Genomic DNA, 15306 nt, shown 5'->3' with positions numbered 1-15306 from the left:
AGGTGCTTCACAGAAGTTTATAACGCAGAGCCATGAAAATAAAAAAATATTTTTCTTTCCTCAAAAATGATTTTTAGCCCGGAGTTTTTTATTTTCCCAAGGATAATAGGAGAAATTGGACCCCAAATGTTGTTGTCCAGTTTGTCCTGAGTACGATGATACCCCATATGTGGGGGTAAACCACTGTTTGGGCGCACGGCAGGGCTCGGAAGGGAAGGCACGCCATTTGGCTTTTTGAATGGAAAATTAGCTTCAATCATTAGCGGACACCATGTCGCGTTTGGAGAGCCCCTGTGTGCCTAAACATTGGAGCTCCCGCACAAATGACCCCATTTTGGAAACTAGACCTCCCAAGGAACTAATCTAGATGTGTGGTGAGCACTTTGAACTTTCAAGTGCTTCACAGAAGTTTATAACGCCGAGCCATGAAAATAAAAAATTATTTTTCTTTCCTCAAAAATGATTTTTTAACCCACAATTTTTTATTTTCCCAAGGGTAACAGGAGAAATTGGACCCCAAAAGTTGTTGTGCAGTTTCTCCTGAGTACGATGATACCCCATATGTGGGGGTAAACCACTGTTTTGGCACACGTCGGGGAGCGGAAGGGAAGTAGTGACGTTTTGAAATGCAGACTTTAATGGAATGCTCTGCGGGCGTCACGTTGCGTTTGCAGAGCCCCTGATGTGCCTAAACAGTAGGAACTCCCCACAATTGACCACACTTTGGAAACTAGACCCCCAAGGGAGCTTATCTAGATGTGTGGTGAGCACTTTGAACCCCCAAGTGCTTCACAGAAGTTTATAACGCAGAGCCGTGAAAATAAAAAATGTGTTTTCTTTCCTCAAAAATATTTTTTTAGCCCAGAATTTTTTAATTTTCCCAAGGGTAACAGGAAAAATTTGACCCCAAAAGTTGTTGTCCAGTTTCTCCTGAGTACGCTGATACCCCATATGTGGGGGTAAACCACTGTTTGGGCACATGGCGGGGCTCGGAAGGGAAGTAGTGACGATTTGGAATGCAGACTTTGATGGAATGGTCTGCGGGAATCATGTTACGTTTGCAGAGCCCCTGATGTGCCTAAACAGTAGAAACCCCCCACAAGTGACCCCATTTTGGAAACTAGACCCCCCAAGGAACTTATCTAGATGTGTGGTGAGCACGTTCAACCCCCAAGTGCTTCACAGAAGTTTACAACGCAGAGCCGTGAAAATAAAAAATAATTTTTCTTTCCTCAAAAAAGATGTTTTAGCAAGCAATTGTTTATTTTCACAAGGGTAACAGGAGAAATTGGACCCCAATATTTGTTGCCCAGTTTGTTGTGAGTACGCTGATACCTCATATGTGGGGGTAAACCACTGTTTGGGCGCACGTCAGGGCTCGGAAGGGAAGTAGTGACATTTGAAATGCAGACTTTGTTGGAATGGTCTGCGGGCGTCACGTTGCATTTGCAGAGCCCCTGATGTGCCTAAACAGTAGAAAAAACCCACAAGTGACCCCATTTTGGAAACTAGACCCCAAAAGGATCTTATCTAGATGTGTGGTGAGCATTTTCAACCCCCAAGTGTTTCACATAAGTTTATAACGTAGAGCCGTGAAAATAAAAAATAATTGTTCTTTCCTCAAAATTATGTTTTAGCAAGTAATTTTTTATTTTTGCAAGGGTAACAGGAGAAATTGGACCCCAATAGTTGTTGCCCAGTTTGTCCTGAGTATGCTGGTATCCCATATGTGGGGGTAAACCACTGTTTGGGCGCACGTCGGGGCTTGGAAGGGAGGGCACACCATTTGACTTTTTGAACGCAAGATTGGCTGGAATCAATGGTGGCGCCATGTTGCGTTTGGAGACCCCTGATGTGCCTAAACAGTGGAAACCCCTCAATTCTAACTTCAACACTAACCCCAACACACCCCTAACCCTAATCCCAACTGTAGCCATAACCCTAATCACAACCCTAACCCCAACACACCCCTAACCACAACCCTAACCCCAACACACCCGTAACCCTAAATCCAACCCTAACCCTAATCCTAACCCTAATCCCAACCCTAATCCCAACCCTACCCACAACTGTAACCCCAACACAACCCTAACCCTATCCTTAACCCTAACCACAAGCCTAATCTTAACCCTATTTCCAACCCTAGCCCTAATTCCAACCCTAAGGGTACCGTCTCACATAACGATTTACCAACGATCACGACCAGCGATACGACCTGGCCGTGATCGTTGGAAAGTCACTGTGTGGTCGCTGGGGAGCTGTCACACAGACCGCTCTCCAGCGACCAACGATGCCAAGGTCCCGGGTAACCAGGGTAAACATCGGGTTACTAAGCGCAGGGCCGCGCTTAGTAACCCGATGTTTACCGTGGTTACCAGCGTAAAAGTAAAAAAAAAAAAACGTACATACTCACATTTCGGTGTCCTTCAGGTCCCTTGCCGTCTGCTTCCCGCTCTGACTGAGTGCCGCCGTACAGTGAGAGCAGAACGCAGCAGTGACGTCACTGCTGTGCTGTGCTCTCACTTTCCGGCCGGCAGACAGTCAGAGCGGGAAGCAGACGGCAAGGGACCTGAAGGACACCGAAATGTGAGTATGTACGTTTTTTTGTTTTTTTTTTACTTTTACGCTGGTAACCACGGTAAACATCGGGTTACTAAGCGCGGCCCTGCGCTTAGTAACCCGATGTTTACCCTGGTTACAAGTGAACGCATCGCTGGATAGCTGTCACACACAACGATCCAGCGATGATAGCGGGAGATCCAGCGACGAAAGAAAGTTCCAAACGATCTGCTACGACGTACGATTCTCAGCAGGGTCCCTGATCGCTGCTGCGTGTCAAACACAGCGATATCGTATGGATATCGCTGGAACGTCACGGATCGTACCGTCGTAGAGATCAAAGTGCCACTGTGAGACGGTACCCTAACTCTAATTCCAACCCTAACCCTAAGGCTATGTGCCCACTTTGCGGATTCGTGTGAGATTTTTCCGCACCATTTTTGAAAAATCCGCAGGTAAAAGGCACTGCGTTTTACCTACGGATTTACAGCGGATTTCCAGTGTTTTTTTGTGCGGATTTCACCTGCGGATTCCTATTGAGGAACAGGTGTAAAACGCTGCGGAATCCGCAGAAAATTGACATGCTGCGGAAAATACACAGCGTTTCCGCACGGTATTTTCCGCACCATGGGCACAGCGGATTTGGTTTTCCATAGGTGTACATGGTACTGTAAACCTGATGGAAAACTGCTACGAATTCGCAGCGGCCAATCCGCTGCGGATCCGCTGCGGATCTGCGGCGGATCCGCAGCGGATCCACGGCGGATCCGCTGCGGATCCGCGGCCGATCCGCTGCGGATCCGCGGCAATCCGCTGCGGATTCGCAGCCAAATCTGCACTGTGTGCACATGCCCTAACCCTACCCCTAACCCTACCCCTAATTCTAACCCTAATTCTAACCCTAGTTCTAACCCTAACCCTAGCAGAAAAAAATATATATATATTTTATTTATTTTTATTATTGTCCCTATGGGGGTGATAAAGAGGGGGGGGGGTCATTTACTTTTTTTTATTTTGATCACTGCGATAGGCTATATCGCAGTGATCAAAATACATCTGGAACGAATCTGCCAGCCGGCAGATTCTGCGGGCGCAGTGCGCATGCGCCCGCCATATTGGAAGATGGCGGCGCCCATGGAGAAGCCGGACGGACACCGGGAGGCCAGGTAAGTATGTAGGGGGGGGTGATCGGATCACGGGGGGGGACCGGAGCACAGGGAGGGGGCACCGGAGCACGGGGGGAGCGGGCAGGAGGACGGGGGAGCCGGCAGGCGGACAGAGGGGACCGGACCCCGTAACGGAGCACCGGGGGGGCGATCGGTGGGGTGGGGGGGTACAGATTAGGTTTTCCAGCCATGGCCGATGATATTGCAGCATCGGCCATGGCTGGATTGTAATATTTCACCGTTTTTTTAGGTGAAATATTACAAATCGCTCTGATTGGCAGTTTCACTTTCAACAGCCAATCAGAGCGATCGTAGCCACGGGGGGGTGAAGCCACCCCCCCTGGGCTGAAGTACCACTCCCCCTGTCTCTGCAGATCGGGTAAAATGGGAGTTAACCCCTTCACCCGATCTGCAGGGACGCGATCCCTCCATGACGCATACGCTGCGTCATAGGTCGGGAAGGCACAGACTTTCATGACGCAGCGTATGCTATCACCTGTGGCTGATGGGAGTGGGAGTGCACATGTCCAAAAAGGCTTCTTCAATATTCTAGAGTAATCATTCTTGGTAAATCATGGTGCAACCCTCACCAGCTCTTCACCATGCGCTGGTGCGGTGGCAATCGGGGTAATGGTAGTAGGGTTGATAACAGCTGTGATTTGTCAAAAATCACATCTGCCATCAAGCCCTGGGGAGCTAGAAGGAATATAGAGCACAAATAGGGTCTTATCCGAGATAAATGGAATGTTCGTGAGAGATAGTATAAATTCACTCGCCTATTATGGTTGTGTAAGACAGAGGTGTCAAACTGCATTCCTCGAGGGCCACCAACAGGTCATGTTTTCAGGATTTCCTTAGCATTCCACAAGGTGCTGGAATCATTCTGTGCAGGTGATTAAATTATCACCTGTGCAATACAAGGAAATCCTGAAAACATGACCTGTTGGCAGCCCTCGAGGAATGCAGTTTGACACCTCTGGTGTAAGACACAACCACTGCACTTAGCATTGGCGGCTGCTGCAAGCCACGATGTGATGATCCTATAGGCTATAAATACAAGACCCTGTATGTGTATAGACTGTCCTGAGGAAGTGGTGTGATCACCACGAAACGCGTAGAAATAAAGTCAATTCTCTATTACATCTACTTGGACTTCCCTGGTACATTATCCTGACAGGCGAGCAGCGCAGTCTGATGCCCCATTCTCTTCACCTAGCAAAGGATCATCAAGCCATGGGGTGAATAATAGAAAGGTGTCTATCATTCACCGCATTACTAACTCAGTAATACAAAAAACTTACACAGAAAAAAAACACTTTATTTGAATAAAGACTCCACCACACTATACTTCGTTCACCAATTTATTGAAAAAACATCCCATGATGGTCCGCAGAAATCTAACAAATCTAAAGTAGTCCAGAAAAAGAACCTGAAGGACATAAACAAAAACAACAGACAGTTCCTCTTTCTCCAATTTATTAGCCAAAATGTTGCCATGCAGGTCCGATGTAGTCCACATTCCTCAAATCAGTCTCCGTCGATTATGAGCGTTGACATCACTCCCTGGCGCCTGTGAATAGCAGTCACTTTACTGCTATTTACAGACACCGTGGTTTACATCGGACCTGCAAGGCAATGTTTTGGGTAATTGGTGAACGAGGATTGACTATTGTGTTTATTTACAATACGATACAATACAATTTATTGATCCTGAGAGAAATGGCAGTATCACAGCAGCAGAACATAGACATGATTTACAACATACAACATAACAGTAGAATTTCACAGTTATAATCTCACACGTTCCTATTCATGATCGGTCAGTACGATGTACCATTAGAATGCCGAAAATGCACCAGTCAGTTGGAGAATTTCACACTTAGGTCGTTGTTGTACATTTCCATAGCAGGCGGCACAAACAATTTCCTGTATCTTTCATTCTTACACCCTAGTAGCTTTAGATGGCTAGTGAATGTGCTCCTCTGCCTCATGAACAGCTGGTATAAGGGGTGTGTTTTATTGAATTCTGTCCTCCACAACATCCTCAAAAGTGGCAAGATAGCAGCCAACAGTTGAGCTTGCCTTCTTGATAAGTTTGTACAGTGTATTAGCATCAGACACCCGCACGCTACTTCACCAACATATGATTGCAAAAAAAATGGCACTTGTCACTATGGACTGGTAGAACATTTCCAACATTTTGCTTCACCCATTACATGACCTTAAGTTCTGTGGAAAGTACAGTCCGCTCATCCCTTTCTTATAAATCTTCTCCATATTGCACCTCCAGTCCAGTTTGGTCTCCAAGTTGACCCCCAAATATTTGTACATCTCGACTTGCTCCATTTCCCGACCAGCAATAGTGACAGGTGAAACTTCCATCTTTCTCCTGCTATAGTTCACCACCAGCTCCTTTAACCCCTTAACCCCCAAGGGTGGTTTGCATGTTAATGACCTGGCCAATTTTTACAATTCTGACCACTGTCCCTTTATGAGGTTATAAATCTGGAACGCTTTCATGGATCCCAGTGATTCTGACAATATTTTCTCCTGACATATTGTACTTCATGTTAGTCGTAAAATTTCCTTGATATTACTTGCATTTATTTGTGAAAAAAATGAAAATTTTAACATTTTGCAATTTTCTAACTTTGAATTTTCATGCCCATAAATCACAGAGACATATCACACAAAATACTTAATAAGTAACATTTCCCACATGTCTACATCAGCACAATTTTGGAACCAACATTTTTTTCGTTAGGAAGTTATAAGGGTTAAAAGTTGACCAGGGATTTCTCATTTTTACAACACCATTTTTTTTTTTTAGGGACCACATCACATTTGAAGTCACTTTGAGGGGTCTATATGATAAAAAATACCCAAAAGTGACACCATTCAAAAAACAGCACCCCCTCAAGGTGCTCAAAACCACATTCAAGAAGTTTATTAACCCTTCAGGTGCTTCACAGGAATTTTTGGAATATTTAAAAAAATGAAAATGTAACTTTTTTTCACAAAAAAATTAATTCAGATCCAATTTGTTTTATTTTACCAAGGGTAACAGGAGAAATTGGACCCAAAAAGTTGTTGTACAATTTATCCTAAGTACGTAGATACCCCATATGTGGGGGGGGGGGGACCACTGTTTGGGCGCATGGCAGAGCTCAGAAGGGAAGGAGCGCCGTTTGACTTTTCAATGCAAAATTGGCTTGAATTAAAATAGGACAACATGTCACGTTTAGAGAGCCCCTAATGCACCTTAACAGTGTAATCTCCCCACAAGTGACACCATTTTGGAAAGTAGACCCCCTAAGGAACTTATCTAGATGTGTGATGAAAATTGAGGTCTTTGGCATTAACTCAACTCGCCGTGTTTGGAGGAAGAGAAATGCTGCCTATGACCCAAAGAACACCATCCCCACTGTCAAGCATGGAGGTGGAAACATTATGTTTTGGGGGTGTTTCTCTGCTAAGGGCATAGGACTACTTCACCACATCAATGGGAGAATGGATGCAGCCATGTACTGTAAAATCCTGAGTGACAACCTCCTTCCTTCCACCAGGACTTTGGGTCATGGCTGGGTCTTTGAGCAAGACAATGACCCAAAACATACAGCCCAGGCAACAAAGGAGTGGCTCAACAAGAGGCACATTAACATCATGGAGTGGCCTAGCCAGTCTCCAGACCTTAATCCCATAGAAAAACATATGGAGGGAGTTGAAACTCCGAGTTGCCAAGCAACAGCCTCAAAATCTTCATGATTTAGAGATGATCTGCAAAGAGGAGTGGACCAAAATTCCTCCTGACGTGTGCAAACCTCATCATCAGCTACAATAAACGTTTGACTTCTGTGCATGCCAACAAAGGCTTTGCCACCAAATATTAAGTCTTGTTTGCCAGAGGGCTCAAATATTTATTTCTCACTGCACAATGCAAATAAAATTTATATGAGTTATACAATGCGATTTTCTGGATTTTATTTTTGATATTCTATCTCTATAATTTTAAGGGTAGGTTAATTTTAAAATTGAGACTATTCATGTCTTTGTCAGTGGGCAAACTTACAAAATCAGCAAGGGATCAAATACTTATTTCCCTCTCTGTATATATATTATATATCAGTATATAAATAAGATATCCTTATTATGTCCATAAAAAGAGATCAATATGTGAATAATGTAATCGAGTGATAAACAATTATTAAATAGACATGTACATGATTTGAGGATAAAGTGCCGTGTAATAAATACTAAAATACTAAAAAGGATATTTCAAAATAATTAATAGTAAATATGCTTCAAAATGGAATAAAGTGCAGTGCAATCAACAACCAACATATTGTGTCATAATAATATTTTCCTCATTTGAAGAAGCTATACATGAAAAGCGCGTAGGGGTCCTTGCTACCACACAGTGACTAACCATCCAGGTCTGTTTGCACATGCATGTCACAACTCTGCTGCAATTGAATCATTTATTCTTACTTACCACCAATATTATGACACAATATGTTGGATGTTGATTGCACTGCACTTTATTCTCTTTTGAAGCATATTACTACCAATTATTATGAAATATTCTGTTTAGTATTTATTGCACTGCACTTTATTGTCTAATCATGTTACCTTGGCTGGTTATCAAAAATAGGGGGGACCACACCATGTTTTCAAGTGTGGGATTCATGTGGAAATTCAGCTGCGTGAAAGCCTGGACAAACACTAATCATGGAAACGTACCCTAACAGCCGCAAAACATGTGGGGTGCTGAACTCAAGCATGGTGCACAAGCACCCACGATACTCAATGTAACGTACGTACACCTCGATGATCGATCGAGTATTGAGCAGTGGTGAGCACATTCGCTTATGACTAGTTGGGATTTAAAAAGAAAAAAAATAGTGGTCATTTGTTTTAATCTTGGGAAAGCTCTTCCAGCATGTCTCTGTGTTTGGTCTCACAAATGTGTACCTGAGAGAAGACCCACAAGGAAATGTAATACCTTTTAGTTGCAAGTTACACACCTTGCAGGGGAAATATATTTAGAATTGAGAGTCTTCAGTGATTGATACCTTTTAATGGCTAACTGAAAAGATGGTAACAAATTGCAAGCTTTCGAGACTACTCAGGTCTCTTCATCAGGCATAGACTAACACAAAATCTAAAGAATCACATTTATGCACAACACAGCAGAGAAATAATACAATAGATAATAATAATAATCTTTATTTTTATATAGCGCTAACATATTCCGCAGTGCTTTACAGTTTGCACACATTATCATCGCCGATTCTAAATTCCCTATCAGTATGTCTTTGCAATGTGGGAGGAAACCGGGGAACTCAGAGGAAACCCATGCAAACATGGAGAGAACATACAAACTCCTTGCAGATGTTGTCCTTGGTGGGATTTGAACCCAGGACTCCAGCGCTGCAATGCTGCAGTGCTAACCACTGAGCTGCCGTGTTGGTAAGACCAGTGACTTGAAGCAGAACTATCAATATGGGAGAGTTGTGGCCATAAACATTGAGGGGAAAAGTGAAGGGGAACTAAAGGAGTTTCTTGTGATTAATAAAAATATAACTCCTATTTTATCTGTATGGGAAGCCATGAAGGCCAACTTTAGAGGAACATTTATAAAAGAAATTTTAGCAGCTGAATCCCGTACTAAGCAGCAAGATCAATTGGTGTTTCAGGAATTTGGAGGTGCAGAGAGAGCGATGATTACAGATCCAACGCCGGCTGCTCAAAACAGGCTGAAAGCAACTCAGGACATGCTGAATCAGGTAACATTCCAGGTAACAGGTCCTTTCCTTAGACTCTTGGAATTTATTAGATGAACCGCTTGATATAGAAGAGCTAAAATGGGCTCTGAGCTCAATTGCCAACGATAAAGCACCAAGAATAGACGGTCTTCGAGTGGAAGTATTACTACTACCATTGTTATTGGAGGTAGACAATTCATGTTTTGAAAGAGAATCATTGCCCACGTCAATGCAGGAAGCCATAATTACAGTGTTACCTAAACAAGGCAAGGACCCCGGCTTGCCGGCATCCTATAGACCCATTTGTCTTTTTAATAGTAGACTTCAAACTTCTTGCTAACAGACTCTCAAAAGTAATCTCAATAATTATGCCTAGATCAGTCTAGTTTTATGCCAAATAAGTCCACCATGATCAATCTCAGAAAGCTTTATATTAACATGCAAGCAAGGACTGATAATATTTGTCAATGGATGATCCTTTCTTTTGACACCACTAAGGCCTTTCACAGAGTAGAATGGCAATATTTGTGAGCTAATTTACGGCAGATGGGCTTTGGTGACAAATTTATAAAATGGGTGCAATTGCTTTATTCGGACCCAAAGGCCAAAATGAGAGCAAATGGCTCTACGTCTAATCAATGTTTGTTGCACAGAGGTACAAGACAAGGGTGCCCCGTCTCCCTTATTGCTTGCAATAGCAACTGTACCTCTTGCGGCAGTAATTAGAAAACCATCTGAGGTAATGGACCTAAATATGGGCCCAAGGAAGAGAAGGTGGCATTGTAGGCCGATGATTTGCTCTTATTCCTAGAGAATGCTCGGACATCTCTGGTGAACATGATGGCGACTATCTCTAGCAGACATTCCTTCCAAAGATCATAGTAAGGACTAGGGGCCACTCATTATGAGTGGAAGAATGGCCATTTCGGCAAACATGAAAGAGTTCTTAACACTTAGAGCAGTCAGACTGCCATACCACAAAAAGGTAGTAATGGCAGACATTATAACAACTTTTAAAAAAGGGCTGGATGATTTCCTCAATACACATAACATTGTGGGTTATAGATAATTTAGTGAAGCAAATGTTTAATTGGTACAGAAAGGTTGAACTAGGTCTTTTTTTCAATGTAACTTTATAATATCCCCATATTTCTGTTTGGCAACCTCCCAGGACATTCAGAACTAATCTTAGAAAATTCATCAAAATGGGGATGAAAACGATAAATGCAAAAAACTGCACATTTCCAGGGGACTGATTGACTTGACTGTTAAAGTCTAAATCAGCAACAGGTAAGAATGAAGATCAGAAAACAGAAAGGATAATGCATACCTCTGAACTTTTCAAGACGGGAAAGAGGGGCAAACTTTAAGCCACGCCTCTGACCACACCCATTCATAACTAGTCACACCCATATCCACATCCCAACCACACCCATTTAGCACTGCTGATCACATTGTTTCATATACAATAATTATAAACAAAAAACTATGGCCACACAGTGCTCCATACTGTATACAGTATGGAGCATCATGTGCGGTCATTATACAGTATGGAGCATCATGTGTGGCCATTATAATGACCGCACATGATGCTCCATACTGTATAATGACCGCACATGATGCTCCATACTGTATAATGACCGCACATGATGCTCCATATTGTATAATGAACGCACATGATACTCCATACTGTATATTGGCTGCACATGATGCTCCATACTGTATGATGACCGCACATGATGCTCCATACTGTATAATAACCCCACATGATGCTCCATACTGTATAATGACCGCACATGATGCTCCATACTGTATAATGGCCACACATGATGCTCCATACTGTATAATGACCGCACATGATGCTCCATACTGTATAATGACCACACATGATGCTCCATACTGTATAATGACCGCCCATGATGCTCCATACTGTATAATGACTGCACATGATGCTCCATACTGTATATTGGCTGCACCTGATGCTCCATGCTGTATAATGGCCCCACATGATGCTCAATACTGTATAATAACCCTACATGATGCTCCATACTTATTAATGACCGCACATGATGCTCCATACTGTGTAATGGCCCTACATGATGCTCCATACTGTATAATGACCACACATGATGCTCCATACTGTATATTGGCCGCACATGATATTTCGTACCGTATAATGGCCACACATAGCTACTTCTACACATGTGGCTGCGCTCCGTACACTTTGCACACACGGCTCCGCTCCATACACCTCATACACATTTAGCTCTGCTCCGTATACCTCATACACACACGGCTATGCTCAGTACACCTCGTACACATTCAGCTCCGCTCCGTACACCTCGTACACATTCAGCTCCGCCTCATACACATTTAGCTCCGCTCCATACACCTCGTACACACACGGCTCCGCTCCGTACACCTCGTACACACACGGCTCCGCTCCATACACCTCGTACACATTCAGCTCCACTCCGTACACCTCGTACACATTCAGTTCCGCTCCATACGCCTCATACTCACACGGCTCCGCTCCATACACCTCATACACACACGGCTCTGCTCTGTACACCTTGTACACATTCAGCTCTCCTCCATACACCTCATGCACACACGGCTCCGCTCCGTACACCTCATACACACACGGCTCCGCTTCATACACCTCATACACACATGGCTCTGCTCCATACACCTCATACACACACAGCTCCGCTCCGCACACCTTGTACACATTCAGCTCCACTCCATACACCTCATACACACAAGGCTCTGCTCCATACACCTCATACACATTCAGCTCTGCTCCATACACCTTGTACACATTCAGCTCCACTCCATACACCTCATACACACACGGCTCCGCTCCATACACCTCATACACACACGGCTCCGCTCCATACACCTCGCACACACATGGCTCTGCTCCATACACCTTGTACACATTCAGCTCCGCTCCATACACCTCGTACACACGGCTCCGCTCCATACACCTCGTACACACTGTCTGCTGCATCCACACTGTAAACACCTCCTGACCCCACACACAATGCAGTTTACTTACCTCATCCAGCAGCACCCTAAAGCAGTTGAAATTTATAGGAGTCCAAGAATGCAATAATGAATGAAGACCAGTCCTCCTGGTGAGCCGAAACAAAACACCTTAACATTTTTTTCCAAAGATTGATTTGTCCTTTCTGTCTGACTGTGGGTTTCAGGGTGGTAGGCAGAGAAAAATGAAAATTCAATCCCCAGTTTTTTACAAAGTTTCACAAGCGGATACAATTCTTTAATATAATTATTCATTGGCGGCCGCCAAAAAAGCTTAGCAATAGCTTTCTGTATAGCTGTGACCCCAGGATGACCACTGTAGATGAAATCATGAAACTTCTGCAACAGAGGCAATCTGAGGTACACAACTTCAAAATGGCTTGTGAAATTATTCACCCCCTTGGCATTTTTCATTTTTGCGGCAAACTTTAAGCCACGCCTCTGACCACACCCATTCATAACTAGTCACACCCATATCCACATCCCAACCACACCCATTTAGCACTGCTGATCACATTGTTTCATATACAATAATTATAAACAAAAAACTATGGCCACACAGTGCTCCATACTGTATACAGTATGGAGCATCATGTGCGGTCATTATACAGTATGGAGCATCATGTGTGGCCATTATAATGACCGCACATGATGCTCCATACTGTATAATGACCGCACATGATGCTCCATACTGTATAATGACCGCACATGATGCTCCATATTGTATAATGAACGCACATGATACTCCATACTGTATATTGGCTGCACATGATGCTCCATACTGTATGATGACCGCACATGATGCTCCATACTGTATAATGACCCCACATGATGCTCCATACTGTATAATGACCGCACATGATGCTCCATACTGTATAATGGCCACACATGATGCTCCATACTGTATAATGACCGCACATGATGCTCCATACTGTATAATGACCACACATGATGCTCCATACTGTATAATGACCGCCCATGATGCTCCATACTGTATAATGACTGCACATGATGCTCCATACTGTATATTGGCTGCACCTGATGCTCCATGCTGTATAATGGCCCCACATGATGCTCAATACTGTATAATAACCCTACATGATGCTCCATACTGTATAATGACCGCACATGATGCTCCATACTGTATAATGGCTCCACATGATGCTCCATACTGTATAATGACCACACATGATGCTCCATACTGTATATTGGCCGCACATGATATTTCGTACCGTATAATGGCCACACATAGCTACTTCTACACATGTGGCTGCGCTCCGTACACTTTGCACACACAGCTCCGTTCCGTGCACACGCGCTCTGCTCCATACACCTCATACACATTTAGCTCTGCTCCGTATACCTCATACACACACGGCTATGCTCAGTACACCTCGTACACATTCAGCTCCGCCTCATACACATTTAGCTCCGCTCCATACACCTCGTACACACACGGCTCCGCTCCGTACACCTCGTACACACACGGCTCCGCTCCATACACCTCGTACACATTCAGCTCCACTCCGTACACCTCGTACACATTCAGTTCCGCTCCATACACCTCATACTCACACGGCTCCGCTCCATACACCTCATACACACACAGCTCTGCTCTGTACACCTTGTACACATTCAGCTCTGCTCCATACACCTCATGCACACACGGCTCCGCTCCGTACACCTCGTACACACACGGCTCCGCTTCATACACCTCATACACACATGGCTCTGCTCCATACACCTCATACACACACAGCTCCGCTCCGCACACCTTGTACACATTTAGCTCCACTCCATACACCTCATACACACAAGGTTCTGCTCCATACACCTCATACACATTCAGCTCTGCTCCATACACCTTGTACACATTCAGCTCCACTCCATACACCTCATACACACACGGCTCCGCTCCATACACCTCATACACACACGGCTCCGCTCCATACACCTCGCACACACATGGCTCCGCTCCATACACCTTGTACACATTCAGCTCCGCTCCATACACCTCGCACACATGGCTCCGCTCCATACACCTCGTACACACTGTCTGCTGCATCCACACTGTAAACACCTCCTGACCCCACACACAATGCAGTTTACTTACCTCATCCAGCAGCACCCTAAAGCAGTTGAAATTTATAGGAGTCCAAGAATGCAATAATGAATGAAGACCAGTCCTCCTGGTGAGCCGAAACAAAACACCTTAACATTTTTTTCCAAAGATTGATTTGTCCTTTCTGTCTGACTGTGGGTTTCAGGGTGGTAGGCAGAGAAAAATGAAAATTCAATCCCCAGTTTTTTACAAAGTTTCACAAGCGGATACAATTCTTTAATATAATTATTCATTGGCGGCCGCCAAAAAAGCTTAGCAATAGCTTTCTGTATAGCTGTGACCCCAGGATGACCACTGTAGATGAAATCATGAAACTTCTGCAACAGAGGCAATCTGAGGTACACAACTTCAAAATGGCTTGTGAAATTATTCACCCCCTTGGCATTTTTCATTTTTGCTTCCTCATAACCTGTATTTTTACTGTTTTTGTGAGGGTTTGCATCACTTCATGTAAAGAACATGCCTACAACTGTTAACATTTTATTTTTATTTTTTTTTTCTTGAAAAAAACAACAAAAAAGACAAAATAACTGAAAATGTCAGTATGCATAACGATTCACCCCTTAAAATCAGTACTTTGTAGAGCCTCCTTGTGCGGCAATTACAGCTACAAGTCACTTTGGATAAGTCTCTATAAGCTTTCTAC

This window comes from Ranitomeya variabilis, chromosome 4 (assembly GCF_051348905.1).
Source record: "Ranitomeya variabilis isolate aRanVar5 chromosome 4, aRanVar5.hap1, whole genome shotgun sequence".
Classification (NCBI taxonomy): domain Eukaryota; kingdom Metazoa; phylum Chordata; class Amphibia; order Anura; family Dendrobatidae; genus Ranitomeya; species Ranitomeya variabilis.
Note: the sequence above shows the minus strand (reverse complement) of the source record.